At 38.7% G+C, this 27,757-nt stretch overlaps 1 protein-coding gene across 2 annotated transcripts in view; it reads right to left on the bottom strand.

The window, feature by feature from the left end:
- LOC130930733 (leucine-rich repeat and fibronectin type-III domain-containing protein 2) overlaps positions 1-27,757 on the bottom strand; it is a 189,129-nt gene that overhangs the window by 158,364 nt on the left and 3,008 nt on the right. Inside the window, exon 1 of one of the 2 annotated variants that reach the window (XM_057858799.1) lies at positions 14,331-14,348. The exons of the other annotated variant lie outside the window; for it this stretch is intronic. The gene's annotated coding sequence lies outside the window, so the exon portion shown is untranslated. Of the gene's footprint in view, positions 1-14,330; positions 14,349-27,757 lie in introns of those variants that run through there. 2 annotated transcript variants of the gene reach the window in all.

The following is a 27,757-nucleotide window of genomic DNA, read 5'->3' as shown; positions in this document are numbered from 1 at the left end:
AAATTAAAACACAAAACAAAGTGCATTAATTTTCAATATCATGAATCCCTTTTGGAGAAATCTCTAATTAATCGCTCGATTGACTGGCAACCAGTTCAAGGAGAACCCCACCTCCTGTCCATAGTTTGCCAGGATAAGCTTCACCAGCCTTACAACCCTTGTGAGGACTGAAAAATGAATGAATGAATAAATGAATAATTCATTTCAATTGTTTTGTGATTGTTTTTCTCTGTATAGACCCTACTTACCAACGTCACAGAATGACATGTCGCCGTATCCGGCCGCCATATTGTCCGTCTCTGTTTAGCCCTATTCTCAATGGTTTCAATTAGTCGTTCAGTTTATAGAGCAATTCATGGAAGCCGCGGTGCTTTCAGACGCTGTAAACTCATTGGATGCGTTGCATAAAAGGCGTTATGTGGAAAAGCTTCAGTCTATCCATTCGCCAGATCCATATTTGATGCATAAATGGATATTTTTCGACCCGCTGTCTTCGCCCTCTCTGCCTGACATCTGCTACCCTGATATCTACAACTATCGTGTCCACACAAAATCAGCCTATTCTCACGAAAGTTTGAAAAACTTTCAGAGCAGCACTCTAAGCAACATTACCCTGTGTGATTTCTAAAATGGCGACAATCAAAAAAAAAAAAAAAAAAGTTGACTGCGATGGCCGACGCTTCAAGGATAGGTGGATATTGGACTATTTCTTCAATAAAACACGCAACAACTGTGTCTGCCTCATTTCCAAAGAGACAGTTGCTGTTTTCAAAGAGTTCGATGTGACGCAATATTACTAAACAAGACACGCTGACATGTACGACAACATTACAGGGAAGATACGCAGCTAGAAATTATAGCAACTTGAAGCTAGTTTATTTTTTCACAGCAGCAGTATTTCGCAAGAGTCCGAGTGTCGAAAGAGAAAGCCACAAAGACGAGACTGTTGAAATTATGAATTAAAAAAAATAATAAAGCAAATGTGACACACAGAAGGGCTTGCTAAAATTTGTTTAAATAGATTGTTCCATGTAAATCAGCCAAGTAGCCTCCCGCATTTTTACCACACCAAATCTGGCCCCCTTTGCAAAAGGTTTGGACACACCTGTTTAACTGATGATCCGTAGACGAGGCCAGCTTCTTTCACTTGGTACTAGTTAAATATTATTCAAAATGTAATGATGGTGGAAGAAATAAGCATCTTGAACTTGAAACTGTATGTTGTCGGCGATTAGCCTCACAATGAATTAATTGTGGTTGTCAGCCCAAAATCCTCTAAATATATATTAAATGCATCTTACCAGATATAAAATGACTACTACATAATCCGTGGTAATCGTTTGGAGCCCAGTTTTCTCGTCGAATTGCAGCAGTACATCTCACTCTCCTTTCCGGGTCTCTCGGAATACGGTAGAACTTCAAGTCTCTCCGTCTATCTTCTCTGTTATTGCAACCAACCGCCACACACGCCTTCACCATTTTGATTATTAATGTTAACGAGCAGAAAAACACGCCATAATAGGAGGAATTTACGTAGCGCTAATGCATCAACACGACGAGTAGACGGACAATATGGCGCGGAGGAGTGGTTGTGACGTCATGTGAGTAGGGTCTATAGAATGGAATTCCCAAAGCCAACTCAGGGCCAACATTTAATTGAAAAATAATATTAAAAGCATTTGCTATATCATTCATGTTATAGTCACCTTTTTCATCAGTGAAATAATTGTGTATGATGTGATCTAGCCAGAGATCCTTGTGTAATTAAATGATTTAACGTATCCCAAGTTGCTTTTATATTATTTTTATTTGCATGTACCAGTGTTTTTTTTTTCTTCTTATAGTGCAACTGTTTAATTGTTGTAAAATTTCCGTCAGCTTTTTTCTGTATGTTTAACCTATTTGTTCCACTTCTTTTGATTTTGCTTTGATGAACTGTTTATATGAATGATTTTTCTTTTTGCAAGCATTAATATTTTATTCTGTGAGCCAAGGACTTTCTGTCTTTTTTTCCCTTTATACTATGTTCTTTCACAGGACAGTGTTTATTATAGAGAGGGTGAATATATCTCAAATTATCATAGGCACAGTCCACATTTGATTCTTTATAAACTGGGATCAAATCCTGCTGTGTGAGACATTGATTAAACAAATTGATTATTTCTACAGTTAATGTTCACTTGGCTTTAGTAACAACAGCATGTTTTTGTTCTATAAATAACATTCGTACAAAGTAAAAACTGGTAAGTGGTCAGTTACGTCACATATAAACAGGCCACTGTTGACCTGATTATCCATAACGTTGGTATAACTTGAGTGTGAATGTCTACCCAATTATGCGTCCCTTTATTTTTGCAAAACATTCTTTGATTTGACATTTGAAAATTGTAGCTGAAGTGATACAACTTTGCAATGAGTGCTAGCAAAAAACCCATTTCAACAGACAAATGTGTATAAAACAATCAGTGCCCTGTCCTCCTAAAATAAATGAGCAGGAAAAGGCACCTCTGTTGTTCTTTTAAAAACAAATATTATTTGCCCTTAAAAATCCTTTAAACACCATTAGGACAAATTGAGTTGTCGACACAATGTTGTCATCCACATGTGGTTATTATTCCAGTTCTCATGACATTTCAGGACAACAGTTAAAATGTCACAAGTGCAGAATGGAAGTGGGTGATCATTTAAGCCAACCTAGTATTTGAGAGTGCAGTTTTTTAGATGTAATGCCTCGTGCCTGATAATAATAAAAACTCCAGACGCACCCTGGATTTTAATGAAGTCGTGTAATTTACGCCAACCCCAATGGGATTCCTCCAGTCTTAGCTTTAAAAAATATGTTCTATTGTCTTTTCATTCCCAGTCATTCACTCATTATAGAACAACTAATATTTGAAATAGATATAACAACTATGCATTTAAATGCAATTTAAACATCCAAGGAAGGGTGGTGAGGCAAAACCATTTCATTGCATTAGAATTGTCACCACTACATTTACAAATGCATATTATAGTGTAAAAGTGCATGTTTACAATGGTAATAATCTTTTAATATCATGATTATTATTATTCTTTCGACTCAAATCCCATTAACATTCTGATGATGTTGATTTTGCTGATGAAATGTGACCTCTTGGCGAAAGGTTTTGCAAACAAATTAGTCTCTGGAATACCTGCTCACAAATCACATGTATAATAATTATCACAATGCATAACTGTACTTATATTTATTATTTGAAATGTCTATCATGTTTAGCTTAGAATCTTTAATTGATGTCTAATATTTAGTTTTTAAAAAAATTATTCACTCGAATATTTTAAACTTTTAAACAAATTACGTCTCAATGAAAAAAATAGTGTCTGTAAATAGGTCACGGATATCTACCTCCTGGATATCTACCTCCCCTTGTTATAATACCGTGATTTACCAATAAAATCCCCAAAAGGTCCGGCAGTAGCCATTCACAGCCGTGTCTTGACACTGGGTGAGACATGCTACACAGAGTTTTGGGATTGAAACAGGGTAAATACGCGATAATATCTTGTTAAAATCATGGTGTCTTTAATTATGCCCTCTCATACTTTCACCTCGAGTTAGGGTTTAGGGGTTTTATTTTATTTTCTTTTTTTAAATGCCCTCCTTTTCAAAATTTTTCATCCCCCAGAAAATTTCGATTTTAAGCTTTCCAATGATGTATCACACATGCATGTAGGACAATTTTGAAAGTTGGCCAAATTGGGGGTCTCAGAGCGGGACATCAAGTCGCCTGAGTGTTTTCTGCAATGTATATATGTATGGATAAATTGCTAAGGCAAGGCAAGGCAAATTTATTTATATAGCACAATTCAACACAAGGCAATTCAAAGTGCTTTACATCACATGAAGATCATAAAAATCACATTTAAATCAACACAACGTAGAAACGAAGACAAAAGATCGCATTCAATCACAGAATAAAAATAAATAAATAAAATAAAAATAAAACAAAAACTACTACTACTAATAATAATTGAAATCAGCAATGGAGATAAAAACAAGAGGAATAGAAAGCAGGTAGATTGAAATATTTAGACAGTTATAGATATGCAGTGCTAAACAAAAGCGTTTTTAGCCCTGATTTAAAAGAGCTAACAGTTTGAGCATACTTCAGACGTTCGGGTAACTTGTTCCAGAGGTGAGGAGCATAATAACTAAATGCTGCCTCACCCTGCTTGGTTCTTGTTCTTGGAACATGCAGAAGACCGGTTCCAGACGACCTTAGGGGTCTAGATGTCTCATAGGACTCTAACAAGTCAAGCATGTATTTTGGTCCAAGGCCATTAAGTGTTTTGTAGACGAGCAGTAGTATTTTATAGTCTATCCTTTGACTCACTGGAAGCCAGTGTAGCGATTTCAAAACTGGTGTAATGTGGTCCAGCTTCCTTGTATTTGTGAGGACTCTGGCTGCAGCATTCTGTACCAGCTGCAACTTCCTGACTGATTTTTTATCAAGACCTGTAAATATACCGTTGCAATAGTCCAATCTGCTGAAAATGAATGCATGCATAAGTTTTTCCATGTCTTGTTGAGTCAGAAGCCCCTTAATTCTGGTTATATTTTTTAGGTGGTAATAAGCGGATTTAGTGACGGACTTTAAATGGCTATCAAATTTTAGGTCTGAGTCAATAATTACGCCAAGGTTTCTGACTTGATTTGTAGCTGTAAGTGACATTGTGCTAAGTTGGCTGCTTATCTTTGACCTTTCCTTTTTTGGCCCAAAAATGATCACCTCTGTCTTCTGCACATTTAACTGGAGAAAATTCTGGCACATCTATTTATTGATTTGATGAATGCATTTGCTCAGGGTGACTAAGGGACTATAATCATGTGGGGACACAGAAATGTACAGTTGTGTGTCATCTGCATAGGCGTGATAGGAGATGTCATACTGTTCCATTATCTGAGCTAACGGAAGCATATAGATGTTAAATAAGAGTGGTCCAAGAATTGACCCTTGAGGGACTCCACACGTGAATTTGGTTCGTTCTGACTGATGGTTTCCGATTGACACAAAGAAATCCCTATCATGTAAATAGGATGTGAACCACTGAAGAATAGTGTCAGTAAGCCCTACCCACTGTTCCAATCTGCTGAGTAGTATGTCGTGATCAACCGTGTCAAATGCGGCGCTGAGATCCAATAGTAGCAGAACAGATAATTTGCCTGCATCGGTATTCCGACGAATATCATTTAGGACTTTGATAAGCACAGTCTCGGTGCTGTGTTGTGGTCGAAATCCAGACTGAAATGAGTTAAAAAGATTGTTTTGCATCATATAATTCTGGATCTGTTCGAACACAACCCTTTCGATAATTTTCCCCAGGAATGTCAGATTTGATATTGGCCTGTAATTACTAATGGTTGAGGCATCCAGATTAGGTTTTTTTAGGAGAGGTTTTATTACTGCAGTTTTTAAAGTCTGAGGAAACTCTCCTGTTTGGAGAGAAGTATTTATAATCTGAAGTATGTCTGGGGCTATGCAATGAAAAACAGTTTTGAAAAAGTTTGAAGGAAGGATGTCAAGGCAGCATGTTGTGGGCTTTAATTTCGACACAATTTCTGTTAAAGTGGCATAGTCCAAGAGGCTAAACTGTCTAAGATTGACGTGGGGGACATTTTGGGAGGCATTTAGTGTAACATTTGTTAATCTGGAGTTGCACACAGTCTGTCTAATCTTTAGTACATTGTGTGTAAAGAATGCTGCGAAATTATTACAGGACACCTCAGATGCCAATTCCTGAGGTATTGATGCTTGTGGGTTTGTCAGTTTGTCAACAACAGAAAATAGTGTGCGGGTATTGTTAGTGTTTCTACTAATGATCTCTGAAAAATATGACTGTCTAGCATTTTTCAGTTCCTGGTTGTATTTGCGAAGACTGTCTTTGTAGATATCATAAAAAACTAGGAGTTTGTTTTTTCGCCATCTGCGTTCTGCTCGTCTACAAACTTGCTTTTGTTTTTGTGTAGGGGTTAATGGTGAGGCATAGGCCTGTGTGAATAACGCACAAGTGTTATCACTTATGTAACGCTTCCTAATCACCTCTGTTTCCCTTTTCAGAGGATGGACAGGGGTGGTCATTTTAAACATAATGCAGTAGTGATCAGACAGAGCAACATCATTCACTGTGACCTCAGAGATGTTAAGACCTTTGGATATTATTAAATCCAGTATGTGCCCTCTGTTATGTGTTGGAACTGTGACATGCTGAGATAAACCAAATGTATCCAAAATATTTAAAAGCTCTATAGCACATCCTTCTTCAGGATTATCAACATGAATGTTAAAGTCACCCACTAGAACAACACAATCAAAGTCCATGCAGACAGAAGACAGCATTTTGGTAAACTCATCAAAAAACATTGTGTTATACTTTGGTGGTCTGTAAAGTGTTACCAAGGCAGCTCTGCAAGGGCTTTTTAGCTGAATGACAATATATTCAAAGGAATCAAACTGACCACATGAAATATTTGTGCATTGAAAACTGTCCCTGATCAGACTGGCAACCCCACCTCCTTTCTTATGGGTTCTTGGCGCACTAAAGAAATTGAAGTTTGTGGGGGTTGCCTCAATCGGAACTGTCCAGCTCTTATCTTTATCTAACCAAGTTTCTGTTAGGAACACCATGTCAAGGTTATGTTTGCTGATAAAATCATTAATTAAGAAAGATTTGCCAGCTAAAGATCTTATATTTAGCAGAGCCAATTGGAGATGCCAGACTGGCTAAGCAGCACTACAGTATAACAAAGAAAACAACCAAATATTTTAAGCAATTTAATGAGAAATATTACATCTTTGTCTTCAAATGGAAAAAAGTGATAATATAATTGTAGGGTGCGAAAACTTTACATGTTTTCTAATGATGCAGGAATAAAGCCGCTGTACCAGAACCACATGTTGTAGTCTGAAATGTATCTGTAATTAAATCTGGATGTATTTGTCGCACCGTAGATAGATGAAACAAAATTGGTATGTTCCAGTGTATGATAATGCTGTTTGGTGATTAGATGAAAGCTATTATGGAGCAAAAGTGTATCTGTTTATTGTTGTGCTTTGTCTTTCTCTGTTTATTTTGCATATGCTTGTGATGCATTGATTTGTCTTCTTTGGTGTTAATAGGCTTGGCACGCAACTCGGCTATGGATATTAGATGCACGCAAAAGCATTTATTTCTCTCCATATATACTACAATGCAATATCAAGGTCACCTGTGTGATAGTGATAACCAATGAGCTGGGTGAATAACATTTTTTTTGTTTTAATCAATGGTCCATTTAAATGATGACAACAAAACTACTTGCCCACCTTTGCATGGACGCACATAAATATTCACAAACAACTCCAGCACACCACCCACACACACTCAGAAATACATACGCGCTCAAACAACAACAGCACCATATTTCGTGCACTTGAATTTGGGCTGAAAATACTGTTGCTATTGCAATGCTATTGCATTTATGTCAGAGTGGGGCCCCCTGTTTTAATATACTAGTATTTGCCTCAGCTGCTGTTTTTTTTTAAATTGTGCGGGTTTTCACCTGGTTTTATGTATATTAGGCATGATAATGTTTTTAAAAAGATATATTTTGCATGATTTTATGGTTTGATTTGTGTGTTTAAAGGGTATGTCATGCCCTGGGAAAATGTTAATATTCCATCATTTATCCATAAACGCATGCCTTTTGTATTCATATCATGCCACTTCGTGTAATTACACACAAGAAAATGAGAGAAATTTGCCCCGACTGTCAAGCTAAAACGACCGGCGCCCGAGATCTGGCAGATTGTGTGCGTGACGTCACGACAAGTGAAGAGAGTGCCACCGGCCACTTGGGGGGCAGCGCCTGTCTGCATCAATATAATTCCTTCTAGTGAGGGGAGAATTAGGGGTGTTTTGAGCTGTTTATGCCGATGCATTGTGTTCGTTCTGCACATATTCCAGGTTCCCTCACGAAGAAACACCCCTCGTTGTCAATAAAAGAGAATTCAGAATTGACAGTGAGGGGTGTTTCTTCAACAAGAAAAAGGCTCAGTGCTTCAATACTGAATGGCGGCGATGATGGCAGACAATTTCGTTTCTAGTTTCAGCGACGAATCCGACGTAGAAGGACGTAACGAATGTTCATCTAATGGTGACGAGGAGAGTTACGAAGCTTTAATCGGTGTTTTAGGTTACCAATTTGAGCCCAAACGAACGCCAGTGCAGCGTAATGAAACGGTCATTGAGGGGAGCAATGACACTGATGAAACATCGGCAGCAGATCGTGTGGGAAACACCAATGATTTGTTTTGCATTTCTTTTTGTGAAGCTGATACACCGTGACTGCAAAATAAAGGAATCCATAGAATAATTATTATTTATTGCACTATCATAGCTTTTCGCTCTGCCAACAGACAGAAATATGAATGGGATCAGAGGATTTGTTCTATATATTTTACGAACGATAATTTATACATGTGTCTAGTCCTGTATCCAATGCGTGACATTTTTTTATTATAAAAGAGTACTCACTCTGGCCATTTCGAGCTTGGCTGCTCCCTACTTTGCTTAGCCTCCTTTGCCACTCATCGTCCTCTTTCTTGATATCTCGGGACATTTAGGTAGCTGCGCGTGTATGGTCGGCACCGCATCTCCTTTGAGCAGCAATCTTTTAGCAAAATCCGATTTCACTTGTCCATAGTTCGAGAAGCTTTCAGGTGGAAAATGCGCACCACAGAAAAGCGTGCCGGAGGCTGTGTCTAGAAAATTAGCCCTCTTTGCACGGACGAACTTGTCTGCGTAGTCCAGCTTTTTTTTTCGCGTTCGGAAACTCATGGATACTATATTCCAATAAATAACTATTTGTACACCACATAGCACAGCAGTTTTGAACCATTTTTGTGATGTTTTCGTCAAACAAACCCCAACGCTACTCTCTCGTCGTTAAAAAACAATGGCACCTGGCTCCGCTTCGACTGTCAAACACTTGTCGTGACGTCCCCGCCCCATTCGGCTGTTTCCGGAACACTTTGGGAATGTTCGTCATTTTCGATCTATTTTCGATAATTGCTCATTAATGTGATTGATTTTTTTGTTAACTATATCAATATTTGTTATCTTGGCACATAACGGTTCTATTGATGTCTCACACCCCCTTTGCCGCTACATACCCTTTAAACATAATTGCCACCACTGTGCAAAGCAGGACTAATTGAGAGACCACAGCCCCCAGGAATGATGATTGGTATGGACCTTTAATTTAAAGTGCTGTTGAAGAGGCTTTTGGATTTCGGCTTAATTTTTTACAGTTTTAAACTTTAGACGAGTTACTCAAAATGACTATGTCATTTCAAATGTGTAACGTCAAGTATAATTTCCGTGGAGTGAGTTTTTTTATCGCTCTGTCAATCTTACTTCACAAACCTGGAAGGATGACGTCATTTACGGAACAATGACAGACTGCTTACACAGCGAGCATGGCAGTAGCAGCAGCAGGGATATCAGCGCTACAGTAATTACAGTGAAATTAGCCGTTCAGGACAGTGTCAACAATGATAGCGACGGCTACCAGGGAAAGATAATTACAATTAATCCATACATGTATGAGCCTGAGGTGTCAGATGACGATGATTTACTCGACACTGTAGACCAGGGGTGTCCAAACGGGTCCTCAAGGGCCGCTGTGGGTCATGGTTTTTATTCCTACCGATCGAGCACAGACTGTTTAACCAATGAGGTTTCTGCTAAAACAAGAAGCGCCTGACTACAATTAACTGATCACACTTGTACGACAGCAGATTGGTCCAAAGGTTTCATGCTGTTTTGTTCGTCTGCTGTAGACTGTGGTGATGACGCTGACTGGCGGCTCGATATGTCACGAAGGAAAGCGTGGTAGGCCTATTTCCCTCTGAATCTTCTTTCCCAGTCTGTGATAGTATTCATTATCAATGATCTATATCAATGAGTAGTTATGCCAACCTAAAGCCCATACAAACTTGCAGCCGCTGTGAAGTTCTTCCACTTGACTCACGAACGATGTCCAAATCCTTGTTAAATCCGTCCTATTTTTGGGGGGGGCCAAAGACAAAGTCTCGATCCTCAATCGGCATGGCATGTTGAATAGGGTTGGGCATCGTTTGAAATTAAACAATTCCGGTTCCAATTCTGGTTCCATGTTTCGATTCCGGTTCCGAACGATTCTCGATTCCGATTCTTTTAAGAGGCAGGGTCCAAAAAAAAAAAAAAAGGCAGAGTCAAAAAAAATCTATGGTTCAAAAATTTATATTAATGTCTTAACTTCTCCATTTTTTTAAAAAATGCATTATTATTATTATTTATATTAATTAAAATTATTATAATTATTAATACAATTAATATGAAAGTTATAAATCATATGAACTTCTCACAGAGTTATTTTTACCTGTATATCAATATCAGTCTTTGAACTCGAATCTGATGAAGTTTCTTTCCACAGGAGTGAACTTTCACAAAGATGTTTATTTTTCTAAAGCCCACGGAGAAAACATTTACTTATATTATTTTGCCATACATGTACCTGAGCTGGGAGCTACATTAGTGTAAATTCTTCTATTGATTATAATTTGATGTTGATGAGGCAAAATAATAAGGTTTCCTTATTTGTAAAACCGATTCTGTTGTGTTTACAGACACATGCAATGTTTGCTGTGAAATACCAGCTAGGCCAGTGAGTGGCGCTGTAGGAGTATACGTATAATGCGGAGGAGAAGAGATGAGAGCTTCTGGCTAGGATGCTTTGTGATGTGATGCTATGTTTTCACTGCTACGAGTTCATTAAAAAAGTTATCGAATGCTTCATGTAGCTGCCTTTTTCTAAATAAGCAACACGACAGATTCCAAAACAAAAATCCTTTTAATACTGTTGATTTTAACGGCGGTGTCTATTGCTTTAAGATGGCGGCTGTTTACTACCGCCAGTGAATCTGTCATTTTACATCTATTTCTCTTTATATGTTCTAACGCTGCCAAATCTGTCATTTTGCATCTGGTTCTATATACATCATATTGACTATAGCCAGACATAATAATACAACTTCTCGTAATATTTTCCATCAATCCATCATCTACTGCTTAATCCGGGGTCGGATCGCGGGAACAGCAGAAGACAGACGTAATGTATTGTTTTACTTACCTGGTTCTGACGGCACAGCGTGTGAACTATGTAGCACTTGGCTAGCTTTGCACTTGGCACTTAGGCTATATTCCATGAAGCCGGTTGTGCAAAATTGGTCGTGCAGCCACCTTTGCATGATATGGTTGTGTTACAAATGTTGTACTGAGCTGACTGGTCTTTTTTTTTTTTTTGTGCAAATTTAAGCCAAACTTTTGAGCGCCGCAGCACCGTGTCCATGGTTGTAATGAAATTGAAATACACTAACACGCGCTTCTTGTGGCTTCTTCGTGGTTTTCAGCAGCGTTTTTTTCCGCTCGGCGTTCAGGGCATTGAAACATGGAATCGAAATTTTAAAATTCGAACGGTTCCGGGAGAACCGGAGTGTTAGAACCGGGTCCCATCGATGCTCAATGCTCGATGCCCAACTAAATCGTTGAAAATTGTCGTGAAATAAAACATGGACAGCGTGATGCTATACTACTGTAAATGGAGTGCTGACGCAGCGTTCTGTAAATAACATCATCTGCCGGAGGCTGGCAGCGAGAAGCGTACCTGTTGCTGAGGTGTTGCTATAGCGGTAACTCAAAAACTACACGGTTAAATCCAGTGGTTTTTGTTATATGAGTTTTGAGACAGTGAATGATGCATTCATTGAAATTTCATTGAGTAATACGTTCTAGAGTTGAACTCTACATTAGCCCTTTAAAGAGAAGACAAACAGGCAATAGCCAAGGAGCACAGAGGCAAGCTGCGCACTTGTCCTCACGTGCAGTGGAATTATGTTGATATTAAAAGTACCTCCGCAACCGTAGGTGTGACATGAACATCAGATACTTTATTTCATCACCTACAGCTGTAACATGTAAAGGCTACGCAAAGTGAAAATTAGACTATCAACATTTGGAAAAAGATTACGGTAGTTGGTTCTCTAAATTATTGGGAATAACGCCCTGTGCAAAAGTTCACCTAAAATTTGGTTATTTCAACTTTATTGCAATACAGTATTCTCAAAGGACGGGATGATATCAACAAAATTGGTGACATCAATGAAGTGTGATACAGTGAAGTCAAGGCTTCCTTTCACTTATTTTGAACGAGACCTAGAGCAGAGATAGGCAAACTCTTCCACTAAGGGCCGCAGTGGGTGCGGGTTTTTGTTGCAACCCATCAAGAGGACATCTTTTTACCAATCTGGTGTCTTAGAAGTGCAATCATCTGATTGCCGTGAGGTGATTCTTCGCTCTCCATACCTCTCATTGGTTAAACTGCCTGTCCTAGATCAGTTGTTAAAAAAGGCCAGGACCCACTGCAGCCCTTGGGGACTGGTTTGCCCACCCCTGACCTAGAGACACTACAACCGTAAGGACAACTATAAGGTATTGAGGATCTAAGACTTCAAGTTGGTCGGCCGTGGCCACAACATCACAGGTATTATACAAATACTAAGTAGCTGTGTAATATGTTAAAAGATGGATGGCATATAATCTACTGATTGGTTTTACTGTGTAATATGTTGAGATCATTTTGGGGATATAGCACTTCATTCTTTTAAAGTAATTTCCTTAATTTTTTAGAAGATTGCCCGATACGCCAGGATGTATTGGAGGGCGTTTTATGATCACTAATTGCTTCAGAGCTACTCTCCTTAATTTATGCAAGTAGAACACATCAAGGTTCACTTAAGGAGCTAAATGAAATAACTTCTCTGGCAACAACTGAATGAACATATGATGTGATTTTTTTTTTCAATGAGATTAATCAAAGTAGGAATGTTTTTCTCCAGATGTCTCATGTGACACCACAACATGATTGTATATGCAGCGTAGTATGCAGATATTGACCAGAAATAAATAAGGAAATAAAATATCAGAGCAGTTTGTTATTTTGACAATTTATAACTGGATTGTAGCTTCAATAATGCACCCACACATCTCTTATATTAACACAGCCAATTACAGAAATAACATTAAATTCGCAATAATTCATATATTAACTATAACATATTTTAGGCCGTTTTCATACACTGTTTGAATATAAACCAGTGCCTGGCTACACCGTGTGATGGGGAATTTTACAACAGGATTATTATTATTATTTTTTTTTTTTATATATATATATAGGTGCAAGCCTGAATTTTGGAATTAAGGCCAGGATGTGCAGGCTGTAAAATAAAGACTGCTGACTCCTTAACAGTGTTGTTAATTTTACTTTAAAAAAGTAATTAATTACAGTTACAAATTACTTCTCCCAAAAAGTAATTGCGTTAGTAACTCAGTTTCCTGAATGTAAGAGTAATTAGTTACTTGGTAAAGTAACTAGTGATAATTTTTTTTTTTTTTTTTTTCTCAAAAAAAAAAAAAAAAAAAAAAAACAGGTCACGCAATGTGAAGTTTAAAGGGTTTGGGGGACAATTGGCCCTAGCCCAATTCTTTACCCTCCACTTAACTAGACACAAGGGTATTGCGATAACTAGATAGTAACCTTTGCTATGTGTGGAAGTCATTTAAAGTTGTGAATCAACCGTTAAAGTTGTTAAAATTGCTCCCGTTATTGCATTAGTTCCCTTCTGTCTACTTTAAACATGTGTAAGTTTTAAAACTGTTTCATCATTTAAAGATAGATTTAAGTTAAGATTTTGCTGATTTAGGAGCATTTTAGATTTAAAAAAAAAAAAAAAAAGTTACTTAGGTTCGCTAGGAAGGATCTCTACATCAGAGCCTTCCTGAGAGGACTACTGCTTTAAGATGGCGGCTGTTTACTAACGCATGTAGTCCTTAAAACATGTTGCCAATGCAGCTGTGTCTGTCTTTTGCATCTTGTTCTATAATATGATCTCTACCGTGTCATGTGGGCGTAGTTTGTCGGCTATGGCTACAGTCAGGTATTATTGGAGCCACCTAGCATTGCGGTTGCAACGGCGTCTTCCCCACTCCTGCTCTGCTCTCTCGTCTCCGTGAGTCCGTTTCTCTCAGACATTTTTTTTTCAACCAACTTAGTAACGTATAGTAACGCACGTCTTTCCCGCCTCAGTAACGGTAACGGCGTTGCCAAGATGAGAAAAGTAATTAATTAGATTACTCATGACTGAAAAAAATTTGCACAATGGAAGGTTAACTCGTTCTTGGAATATGGAAGCACGACCTATGAGCAGACTTACCAGGTAGATCACATGAATTTAGCCAATTTGAACAATGAAATGGAAACTTGGAGATCGCCTTTCTTCTTGATCACTCATGTCCTTTTGTGAACCAACTCACCACCCTAGGATGATTTAAAAAAAAAAAAAAAAAAAAAAAAAAACATAGTAAAGAGGATAATACAAATTACGGTTTAATTAATTTATTGCTACAATGACTCAGAGGGTTCGGTGCACGTTTAGCAAATGACTTGTGCATAACATAGACTCTCTCTTTAGTGCTGAAATCATCACTTGCACCAGCAACATCTAAACTTTGAATTAATATTCATGAACTGAATGAATCATAATGAATTACAACGGTAATTTAAAAGTTGACATTGGAAAGTGACATCACTGTGTGCATCGTACTTTCAGAGAGATAAACTGGTTTGTGCGAGACATGGATACAAGAGATATTCAGTGTGCAGTAATATTTAAAGTGCTGTCATAAAATTTATCAAAGACTATGCTGCTTAGAGGGTACTTTACTTAAAAGTTAAATTGGGACATTTTCTTTCTAACGACTGCAATTTAGTACAAAGCATTGGGAACTTTAAATCCAAAACTTCACATTCAAAGCTGAAGAAGTGCCATTTTTAATATTGCCCAAAGGCGCAAATGGAGATACTGCCAAAATCCAGAACATACAGTACAGTACATCTAACTGCATCAGCTGGCATGCATTCAAGGAAGATTAATAGATGTCATATGTGCATGGAAAATTATACAAACTGCTGGATCTCTATTTGTCTGCTAGCCCATCAGGTATGCAATTTAACAAGCAGGTAGTTTCAATCTTTTGGTAGCTGCCTGTTTCAGAAAATTATCTTTGAGCAATCTGTTCTGAATTTGGTAAAATGTGTCCTCGAAAACTTGCCATATCGAGTGTGTATCACTGTTTGGTTGTGCTGATGTGTGGCTGCATATGAATCATGAGGAAGTAGGATATAAATGAGAAGGATGCAACTGTAAAATGTGGTAATATAGAGATTTTAAGTCTTTGTGTGTGACCTCTTTCTAATTAAAATATCTCATACTAAAACATAGACACCTGCTGAGGCGCGCTCTATCGTACAGAATTTGCAGTACCTTGCCATTCTGATCAAATTTGAAATTTGCTATAGCCAGCCAGTGTTGTGCTACGCGAACAAAATCACTCACTGTCACAAACAAAATAATAAACAGCATTGTGTCATCAAAGATCCTTCATCCATACCATGTTTACACTACTCTACACCAAAGACAATGACACATTGCATTTGTCTGTTTTTGTCCAATATTTCTTCATTTTGCCCAGGGGTCTGCGACGATAAGCTTTTCAAATCCTCTTTAAATTACAGCTTCTTCACAACCGTGACATCCCCGGCAGAGCTTGAATCTTATCACTCCACAGTGGCATGACGAGCTCTTCATTTTATATCTCTGGAGCGAAAGCATTTTTGTTTCTAACCTTGGGGCCCCGCTGTTCACCAGGAAGAAAAGGAAGCCAGCCTTACTGAACTACTGCTACTGCTGCTGTGTGTGTTTGTGCTTACTGATGCAAGTGGGTTAAATGTGCAGTACTAATTTCCTCCTAATTAATCACTAATGGAAAAAGAGAAAATAGTAAAAGCAGGCCAAAATATGAATATACTGTACATTGACTCTGATGAGATTTTTTTTTACACTACATAGTTCCACGAACTGTAATAGCTTTGACTTTAGATTAATGGTTAATTCCACTTTGTGAATGTATTGTGAAAAATGAATAAAAGGAATCCATCTATCCATCCATCCTTCCACCCATCCATCCATCCATGCATCCATCCATCCATCCATCAATCCATCCATCCATTTTCAGCACTGGAACCAATCTCAGGTGACTTGAGTCTAAAGACAGACTGGACCGTAAACTGGTCCATCCATCATTCCATCCATTTTAGCACTGGAACCTATCTCAGGTGACTTGAGTCTAAAGGCAGACTGCACCCTAAACTGGTCACCAGGGCACATACGGAGACAAACAGCTATCCACGCTCACATTTGGACCATCACTGAGTAGGAACTGCTTCGTGCTGCCTACGCCCAAGTCAAATGACTGCACCACTTCACTATCAGTAACGCAAGAGAGAGAATCATTAGGATAAATCAACAGCTATTTTTCTTAATCAAGTGTGGGAAACGTTGGGCTGATAGCAGTCTTTATATGCCATCAGTGAGAGTTTTGCTCTTCTCAGTGGAAGAGCTCATTTGGCATGGATTCGTAATTAAAAGCAGAAACAAAGCATATTGATTAGGGTAGGTATTGTCTTGCTTTATTCATTTGGATACTTTGATTGTTGCAGAAAATTAGACCTTAAAATATATATACAGAGTTTTTTTTTTCTTTTTTGAGACATTTTGTTGGGATTATGGACAATTTAAATAAATATGACTTGACTTTCTTTGTCCTTTCTCCTCTGTAATATAATGAATGAACAGTGGATACATAGTATACATAATAATAAAAGTATTGATACCTTAATGAAATTTTTACGTACAAGTTCTGGTTTTGTAAAAAGGAAGATTTAAAATTAGCTCAGTTAAAATGTATTCAGAGTAAGGGTTGGTTACCTCTTTTGTGTATGTGTGTGGTGGAGAGAAGGCACAATGCACACACACAAAGCTCAAAATCACTCTTTTATTAAGAGATAAATGTGGGACATGACTGCTACCGCGAGCAGCAGTATCTGTAGCCACTCCTACCTGGGAGACCAAGCTCCTACCCAATGTTTGAAGTTGAGCCCAGCAGCTCGGTGGAGTGAACACTCATTTCTGTCACTTTCAGGAACTTGTGAAGGTGAGTATGTCCACTTACCATACAGTGAGTGTTAAACTGGGGGTTTTGTCTTTTGGTTTAGCCATACAATACGTCTGTAACCTTACAATTATGATGATTTAATAGTATTTTTTAACAACTTTTCTTAAGGCTCCATATAATTAAGCACTATCACTTGAGGGTGAAAAAGTCCAATTCTGGAGTGTTTAATTTAGGGCTCCAACTATCGATTATTTTAGTAATCAATTAATCTATCAATTAGTTAGTTTGGATAATCGAGTAATTGGAACATTTAATACCTTGCAACACCAATTTTAGGAGATGTAAAACAAAGGTTTGCTAAGATTGCACTTTTAAAAGAGCATTAAATGTGAATACAAAATAAAATTCTTGAGTGTGTTTTCAAACTATGCAGAATTGCACTTTAATTTTACAAGAACAATAAATGCATTTAAAAATATATTAAATATATTATTATACCTGATGAGCTTGAGCCTCAAACTGTGTTAAAAAAAAAAAAAAAGATAATAATAATAAATGACGATCGACGTAAAGCAAAGGAAGAATTGGCTAACTTGCATAGCAAAAATCCACTAGCTTAAATACTATAAAATGCTAAGGTTTTTTTTTTGTTTGTTTTTTGTTTTTTTTAGAATGCTCTTACCAAATCGTTCAAACACATATTTCCACAAAAAACACTGCTAAATATACCTCTAAACTAAATTAGAAATGTATAAAAAGAAAAAGAAAAAAAAAACATTAACTCTAAAACTTACATCCTTATGATGACCTTAGGGAGCAGCTGGATTCAGCCATGTGAGACAAGTTTTGTCATATTCACCGTTGCCACTAGAGGGCAGTGTATCCACCCAAATCAATTAAACTAAATGCAACACTTTCAAAACAAACCATTACAACGCCAGTCTAATGATCGAAGCTGCAAAATTCTAATCGAAGCTTTATTCTCATCAAATTACTCGATTTAATGGATAAATCGTTGCAGCATTAGTTCAATTCACGGATATAGATATAGTCACAGATATGCTTAAATCTCGTCCCAGTTACTATGTATACAATGTAGTATACATCTAGGATCAGAAAGATTTAAATAACTGCTAACAACCACTGGTATCAATCACCTTATACACATAGTTCAATCAACTGCATGCCCCTGAAAAAAAAGGTATATAAAAAAGCCTTTTCCCACTCATTTACCCACCATGCCCCCTGCACACATTCATGGAGTTGCAACAGAAACATTTCCGAGCCTTTGAGCTAATTATCTGATGACCAAAACAATCAGCCAAGTTTTCCCAATACATCTTCATGATACACATGTGGCTGCCAGTACACACCAAAGACCAGTTTGATTAAATTGCCTCCACTGTGAATTGAGCCAAAACCATCCATGTTTGTTTATTTTGTTTCTAGCTCACGCAGGAGCCCAGGCTCCTCCCTCATGAGTCCACAACAAAAGTACAGTGAGGTGCAGAAGTATTTGCACCCCTTGTGATTTTGCAAGTTCACCCACTTAGAAATCAGGTAGAGGTCTGAAATTTCAATCATAGATGCATTTCCACTTATAGAAACACAATCTTCAAAAAATCTGGAACTCACATTGTATGATTTTTTAAAATAATTTATTTGTAATTTACTGGGGTTCAAAATTATTTGTACCCCTAAGAAGCAGCAATAATTATGACACTCAAAGTGTTGACAGCTTAGTGAGAACAAATTAACAGCTGCAGCAATTGTTACAAAATGGAAAAGGCTAAACATGAGTGATAATCTACCTCGGACTGGGGCTCCATGTAAGATCTCACCTTGTGGGGTATCACTCATGATGAGAAAAATTAGGGTTCAGCGTAGAACTACACTGCAGGAGCTGGTCAATGACCTGAAGAGAGCTGGATGCACAGTTTCAAACGCGACTGTCAGTAGAACCCTACGGTGCAATCGTTTAAAATGCTTCATTGCTCAGAAGGTTCCCCTGTTGAAGCCGGTACATGAGAAGGCCTGTCTTAAGTTTGCAAGGGACCATATGAATGATGCAGAGGGGTCATGGAAGAAAGGCATGTGGTCAGATGAGACCAAAGTAGAACTTTTTGGTGCAAACTTTACTCGTCGTGTGTGGAGGAAAAAGAAGGATGAGTGCAATCCAAAGAACACTATCCTCACTGTGATGTATGGGGGTGGACACCTTATGCTTTGGGGCATCTTTTCGGCAAAGGGGAAAGGACGGCTGTCCTGTATAAATGAATGGAGGATGGATGGTGAAATGTATTGTCAGATTTTGAGCCATAACCTCCTTCCCTCAGTCAGAGACTTGAAGATGAGTCATGGCTGGATCTTCCACCATGACAATGATCCAAAGCACACAGCCAAGCTGACCAAGGCGTTGCTGTGTAAAAAGCATATCAAGGTTCTGGAGTGGCCTAGTATAGCTCCACATCTCAATCCAATAGAAAATCTTTAGATGGAGCTGAACTTCGTGTTTCTCAACGACAGCCCCGAAATCTGACTGATCTAGAGAAGATTTGTGTGGAGGAATGGGCCAAAATCCCTGTTTTTATATGTGAAAACCTGGTGAAGATATACTGAAAGCGTTTGACCTTTGTAATAGCAAACAAAGGCTTCTGCACGAAACATTAGCTATAGCTGATTTTCTCAGGGGTACATATATTTATGAACCCGAGTAAATTACAAATAAATTGTTGCAAAATCATAAAATGTGAGTTCCAGATTTTTTTTAGATTATATCTTCATAAGTGGAAATGCATCGATGGTTGAAATTTCAGACCTCTACCTATTTTCTAAGTGGGTGGACTTGGAATATCACAAGGGGTGTAAATACTTCTGCCCCTCATTGTATATTACCCATCACCAATGACCATGGTCCATGACCCATGAAAACAAAAAAAGAATTTATATTAGTTATTTGCAAGATTCAAAATATGCCAATTAATCCCCCACATCATTTTATTGTATTACCAAGGACTTTAGCGCATCTGTTGGTGCTGTATGCAAACAATGTGGTTGCTGGATGAGAGCACAATGCAGCAAATTGAAACTTAACAAAGTCACTAACAAGTTCACACTGAGTCTATGGTAGGAACACTGCTGAATTTGCTGGCTGTGATGAATGAGCCCCCAATTTTATCCGAGGGGGTCAATAGTAACAAGAACAACAGAATCCACATGGGAGAGCCAGGTAGGTCAAAGAAAAAGCTAAACAACAACTCTCACTTCACCAAAACATACTGAATCTAGAAAAGCAAAGAACAAGCTGATAAATGAATGAACACTAAATATAATGCAACTGAGTGTCTTTTGCTGTTCAATATTAAATGCATATTTATATCGACATATTCATATTGAGGATGAATATATTCCCAGCAGTCAGTGATGAGTGTTCTCAAATTCCACATCCTGACTGGAGCAGCATATCTGTTCCTTTGTGGACACACAAGTGGGGATATGAATGCAGTGACACATTAAGATCAATTTTAATAAATCTAAAACCTGATGTATTGTGAAAGTTTACATAAGACTACTACGGAGACAACTGGATCTGCAGTCACTAGTTAAAACTACAGTGCTGCAGATGTTAGTTATGTTCTTTTTACTATCCAAAAATTATTTTGTATGTTTCTTTTTAGTAAAGGAATTTAAAAAATAAATAAATAAATAAAAAAGGAAACAAATATGTAACAGCTCTCCAACCCTGACTATGTCTTAAAGGTCGAGATACACAAAAGTGAGGTTCAGCTAAATGTGGGGTCTGGTTGCCAACAAGAGAAATGCCTTTAAGTGGGCTTGTTCTGTGTATGTGCAGTGTGCACACTTGCAGGATTGAGAGAGAAACCTCGCCCCTCCCCGCGAAGAAGCCAGATGCGCATAGCGTATCAAGGCAATATTTTGCTTACATGGCCAACAGTCAGGGCAAGCCAGTCAACACACAAAAAAAAGCCTGTTTGCAAGACTTGTTATATGGTAACTGTGGCACGAGGCTGAAACACTTGAAGAAAGGCAAAACACAATCCTAACCAGCATCCAGATTTCATGTACCGTATTTTTCGGACTACAAGTCGCACCTGAGTATAAGTCGCACCAGCCATAAAATGCCCAACAAAGAGAAAAAGACCATATATAAGTCGCACGGAAGTATAAGTCGCATTTATACTTGATAAAATCCAACACATTGAACAGATATGTCATCTTGAAGGGCAATTTAATAAGGGCTGTCAAAATTATCGCGTTAACGGGTGGTAATTTTTTTTTTTAATCAATCATGTCAAAATATTTGACGCAATTAACGCACGTGCCCCGCTCAGATTAAAATGACAGCAGTGTAATGTCCGCTTGTTACTTGTTACTTGTTTTTTATTGTTTGACGCCCTCTGCTGGCACTTGGGTCCAAATGATTTTATGGGTTTGGGGAGTGAGCATGGTGTAATGACATCAACAATGGCGAGTTACTAGTTTCTTTTTTGATTTAAATTTTTACAAATTTTAATAAAACGAAAACATTAAGAGGGGTTTTAATATAAAATTTCTATAACTTGTACTAACATTTATCTTTTAAGAACTACAAGTTTTTCTATCTGTGGATCGCTTTAAGAGAATATTAATAATGTTAATGCCATCTTGTTGATTTATTGTTATAACAAACAAATACAGACCTTATATACCGTATGTTGAATGTATATATCCGTCTTGTGTCTTATCTTTTCATTCCAACAATAATTTACAGAAAAATATGGCATATTTTAGAGATGGTTTGAATTGAGATTAATTACAATTAATTAATTTTTAAGCTGTAATTAACTCGTTTAAAATTTGTAATCGTTTGACAGCCCTAAATTGAATATAAAAATACAATAGAGAACAACATGCTGAATAAGTGTACAGTGTACAGTGCATGAACAACGAAATGCGGATATACTGTCCTCACCAGGACGCTACGGCTCGGTCCTGGCTACATAGCGAGCTAAACTCCCAAATGACGATGGTATGTCCGTATAATTTGCTGAATCAATTTCGTCCTCGATACCAAACAGGTTCGCATCAACGTAAATAAATGATAAATAGGGGCCATTACAGCGATGACACAAATGGTTAGCATGTGTTCGCTAGCATTAGCACATCGTTCAAACAACCACACAACTGGCTCTAAGTGTCCGATCACGGGTGGAAAACACGCAACAACAACAGAAAAAATGATACACACAGGCGTTTCCTCTAAAGAGATATTTACAAGCATAAACAAAGAACGTAGGATCGCAGCCGTGTTTCTCTCTCGCTAACTCGCCCACTCACTCAGAGCTGCATAGCTGTCCGTCTTCTTCTGGCGTGTGAGCGCTCTTCTTCACGTAAACAAGTGTGAGTGCGCCCCCACGTGGGCGTGAAAGCAAGAAAGAAAGTAAATAATACAATTGAACACACATTGCCAAAGCCAGAACGCGAACATGGCCATAGCTGTTAAGAGTTATTCAGATAACTAAAGCACAAAGAACATGCTAACAAGTTTACCAAACCATCAGTGTCACTCCAAAACACCAAAATAACACGTGAAATGATATCATAATGTGTTAATAATTTCACGCATAAGTCACTTCTGAGTATAAGTCCCACCCCCAGCCAAACTATGAAAAAAAAACTGCGACTTACAGTCCGAAAAATACGGTACTTGTGACACATACACAACACTTCCATTAAAATTAGGGGTGTGCCAATTTATATATATGGTGATATATCGCGATACTTTGTATCCCAATATGTTATCGATATGCTCCCACCAAGACTTGATATATTGTTTTCAAATGATGTTACTGTTGTATGACTAACAGGTTAATACTGAAATTGTCTAGAATAATGTCTATGTTAACCATTGACTGTGCTAGATGACCAACCAACTTTGATTGGGAAAGGTGAATGAGCATTCGTTCATTCCCCCTTCCCAGGCAAAGGTAAATGGACGTCTAGCGCCGTTGATGGCACACAAACATGAACATTCTAAGCCAGTCCTCCCAGTTTAAATGAATTGGATGTCTATTGTTTTCAGTGGCAGGCAATGAGTTAAGAAAGACAACCATTTGTTGACAAGAATATTGCAATAATATAAGTGTTGCATCTATAGTGTTGTACAGTATATATTTACAGAAATGTTGCATTTTGATATGTTCTCGTGTTTGAGGAAAACAACAGTGCAAAAACTTTTTGAATGTATCAATAATTATTGCATCGCCATATCGTCAGATAATTGTCCTCATGAGCCTTGTTTTGAAAATCATATCATATCAGGAGGTACCCAGCGGTTCCCAACCACACTTCAAGTATAATTTTCATGTGAACTAGTTTGTGATAAGATATTTTGTACCTAACAGCTTGTATTTGATGATGTATTTGGCTATTTGTTAATGTATACATTAATTATTTTTTTTAAATAACCAAGAGATTAAAAGAAAAAAAAAATCCAGGCAATAGTTGGTGAAGTGAATTACTGGGGTGGGGTGCGGAATGTCTTTTAATATGAACCGTCAGTCCTAACATAATATCTATTTTGATAAATTGATGACAGGAGCCTCAACTGGTCTCTTTAAGGGGAATGTCTCCCTCTCATTTACAATAATCTGTGATGGAAAAAGAAATCACACAAAAATGTGCTGTAACAGAGCTCTGAAAAACAAACCTTGCAATAGATTCATTAGTAAATTAAATTATTCATTATTTTTCAACAGATCAAAGACACCTAATTGCCTTCACATGATTCCTATAATCAATCATTCCCTACTTTAGGTATATAAAACATATATATATATATATATATATATATATATATATATATATATATATATATATATATATATATATATATATATATATATATATATATATATATGATAAATAAACCTGTACGTTGCCACCCACAACCAAATTATCTTGCAAAAAATAAACCAAGTTCTCATTTTGATCACAAAAGTTCTTTAAAAGGGAGTATTGTACAGGCATACTGCAATTTTTAGAATTGTATAGTATTTACACACAATCATTTTCTATTCAGGTTTGTCGATATGGGAACGGATCAAAAATGGACTGCAAGAAGAATGTAAGTGTCCCCATTCGTCTGTGCTCTCACATAATTCACATGCGAAACAACAACATTGTAACATCATCCGAGAGCCTTCTTTGCATGTAGCGTTTCTCCCCAAGGTAAAATTGGCCTACTTCAGAGAGCATCCACTGCATCCATCTGTCGCACCCGTAAATTGCATTTGCCTATGATAGCAGGTTATCTCATCTGTCATAGCAGGCCTATCAATTTCACCGTGCGGCTTCAACAGAGGGCATTAACCCTGAAGCATCATTTTGGCATCAGACGTTGAAAGCCGTGATCTCAACATATCAGACAAACATTGGTGAGGATTTTGTTTTGACTGCTGGCAATGAGAAACAAAATGCCAATGAAAGCAATTGAACTCTCTGAAGCCATTTCCTGCTTTCACGTGACACAAGGGTATTGTAATGGAAGCTAGACCATCAAGAATTTGCCATTTGCAGTGCAAGACTAAACAAAAGCAAAAGGCTATAATGTGTTATGGCAGTGTTTTTCAACCTTTTCTGAGTCACAGCACATTTTTATTTTGGAAAGAAACTAAAAATGTTCCAAAATGTTTAAATGTTTTGTACAGTATATCTAATTATAGTATTATTTCTCAATATCTATCCTTACTCGTTGTGGTAATTGATGGAACATGAAACATAATGGAGTAAGTTTCGTCTCATCCACGTTTCAAGTAAATCCGAACAAAACATAGCTTTCACTGTATTGCATTGTCTTTGAGCTCTCCGTCTTCGCTTTTTTTTTTCCATGACTCATACTAGGGCCTTCATCTGAATAAGAATCTTGTCCAGGAGTCAGCTTGGATCTCAAAGTTGTCCTTTTTAAAAACTTATCCATGACTGAGAGTCCTTCAAAATGCCGCCAGGGCCCCACCCAATAATGCTATATATTTAAATGTGGCCAGGTAAATTGACAGATTGGGCCAACACAAAATCATTTTTCTTTTTACATAGGTTTTATTACCTACTGCACATGTAACATGTACGGCATTAAATGGGTTAACAGTGAGATTGACAAAAAATATTTTAAATTAACACACTGCCGTATGGTATAAATGGACAACAATTGTGGCTTACTGAATCAGGAAATAAAAAAATACTTTCTCAAGCCAATTAGCATCCATCCATCCATCCATCCATCCATCCATCCATCCATCCATCCATCCATCATCTACCGCTTAATCCAGAGTCAGGTCGCAGGGGCAGCCGCTTTAGCAGGGAAGCCGAGACTTCCCTCTCCCCAGCCACTTCAACCAGCTCCTCCGGCGGAATCCCAAGGCGTTCTCAGGCCAGCTGAGAGACATAGTCTCTCCAGCGTGTCATGGGTTGTCCCCGGGGCCTCCTGCCAGTGGGACATGCCCAGAACACCTCTCCAGGGAGGCGTCCAGGAGGCATCCGAACCAGATGCCCGAGGCATCTCAACTGGCTCCTCTCAACACGGAGGAGTAGCGGCTCGACATAGAGTCCCTCTCGGATGACGGAGCTTCTCACTCTATCTCTAAGGCACAGCCCGGACACTCAGCGGAGGAAACTCATTTCGGTCCTGCTTGTACAGGGTGACCCAAAAAAAAGTTTACACTCAGTTGACTGCTTGTTTAAAAGCCATTGAAACATATCTGAATAGGTTGTCATGCTTAAGTGATTCATTAAGGTCACTCAATGCAGCTGGTAATCTCTCGTCTCTACAATTCCTGTGCTTCTGCTGAAAATGAAGAAAACTTTAGCTGTACGTGAATTGCTGCGTGCCGGTCTGACACCTACTGCGATTGCAGCAAATCTGAGAATATCCAGATGTGCAGTCTACAAAGTTAAAAAGAAGCTGAAAGATACTGGAACAGCATCACGAAAACCTGGGTCTGGAAAACCCGATCTGTGCGGACCAAAAAGTTGATTGACAAGGTGATATGTGGCCACCTCAGAATCCAGATCTCAATCCCCTGGATTATAGCATATGGGCAACTGTGGAGGACAGTGCCTGTAAGAAGCCACAAACTTCTGTGGCAGCCTTGGAGAGGTCCATTGTTAGATCTTGGGAAAAGATGACAGCATCCTACATAAAGAAGACCTGTCAAGCGTTCCACAGGCGCCTGGAGGCTGTTGTGACACTTAAGGGAGGACACATTGAAAAATAGAGTGTACTGTACATGTTCTTTACAATAATGTATAATTTGTGATTAAATTCTAATTCTAAAATGAATAAACATGGCATTTAAGTTGTATTATGGCAGTGTATACTTTTTTTTGGGTCACCCTGTATCCGTGATCTTGTTCTTTCGGTCACGATCCACAGCTCGTGACCATAGGTGAGGGTAGGAACGTAGATGGATTGGTAAATGGAGAGCTTCGCCTTTTGGTTCAGCTCCTTCTTCACCACTACAGAGCGGTGCAGAGTCCGCATCACTGCAGGTATTGCACCAATCCGCCTGTCGATCTCCTGCTCCCTGCTACCCTCACTGGTGAACAAGACCCCAAGATAGTTGAATTCCTCCACTTGGGGCAGGATCTCAACTCTGACCCAGAGAGGGCACCCCATCCTTTTCTGACTGAGGCCCATGGTCTCCGATTTGGAGGTACTGATCTTCAACCCAACCGCTTCACATTCAGCTGTGAATCGCTCCACTGAGAGTTGGAGGTTATGGCTTGATGACGCCAACAGCACCACATCATCTGCAAAAAGCAGAGATGCAATGCTTAAGCCACCAAACCGGACACCCTCAACACCTCAGCTGCACCTAGAAATTCTGACCATAAAACTTGAAAAGAATCGGTGACCGAAGGAAACCTTGGCATAGTCCGACGCTCACTGGGAATGAATCCGACTTACTGCCGGCAATGCGGACCAGACTCTGACACCAGTCCGTACAGGGACCGAAAAGCCCTTACCAAGGGGCTTGGTACCCCGTACTCCCGAAGCACCCCGCGCAGGACCCCCCGAGGGACACTATCGAATGCCTTCTCAAAATCCACAAAACACATGTAGACCGGTTGGGTGAACTCCCATGCACCCTCGACGACCCTGCTGAGAGTGTAGAGCTGGTCCACTGTTCCACAGCTTAGGCGAAAACCACACTTCTCCTCCAGAATCCGAGATTCGACTTTCTAACAGACCCTCCTCTCCAGCACCCCTGAATAGACTTTACTAGGGAGGCTGAGGAGTGCTATCCCCCTATAATTGGAACACACCCTCCGATCCCCCTTCTTAAAAAGGGGAAACACCACCCCAGTCTGCCAATCCAGAGGCACTGTCCCCAATGTCCACGCGATGTGGTAGAGGCGTATCAGCCACGACAGCTCCACAACATCCAGAGCGTTTAGGAATGCCGGGCGGATGTCATCCACCCTAGGGCCTTGCCACCGGGGAGCTTTCCAACCACCTCAGTGACTTCGACCCCAGAGATAGGAGAGCCCACCTCGGAGTCCCCAGACTCTGTTTTCTCAATGCATTGCTTATCGGTGGAATTGAGGAGGGCTTCGAAGTATTTTCCCC

This window comes from Corythoichthys intestinalis, chromosome 15 (assembly GCF_030265065.1).
Source record: "Corythoichthys intestinalis isolate RoL2023-P3 chromosome 15, ASM3026506v1, whole genome shotgun sequence".
In the NCBI taxonomy this organism is placed as follows: domain Eukaryota; kingdom Metazoa; phylum Chordata; class Actinopteri; order Syngnathiformes; family Syngnathidae; genus Corythoichthys; species Corythoichthys intestinalis.
This window is presented reverse-complemented; position numbering and strand designations above follow the sequence as displayed.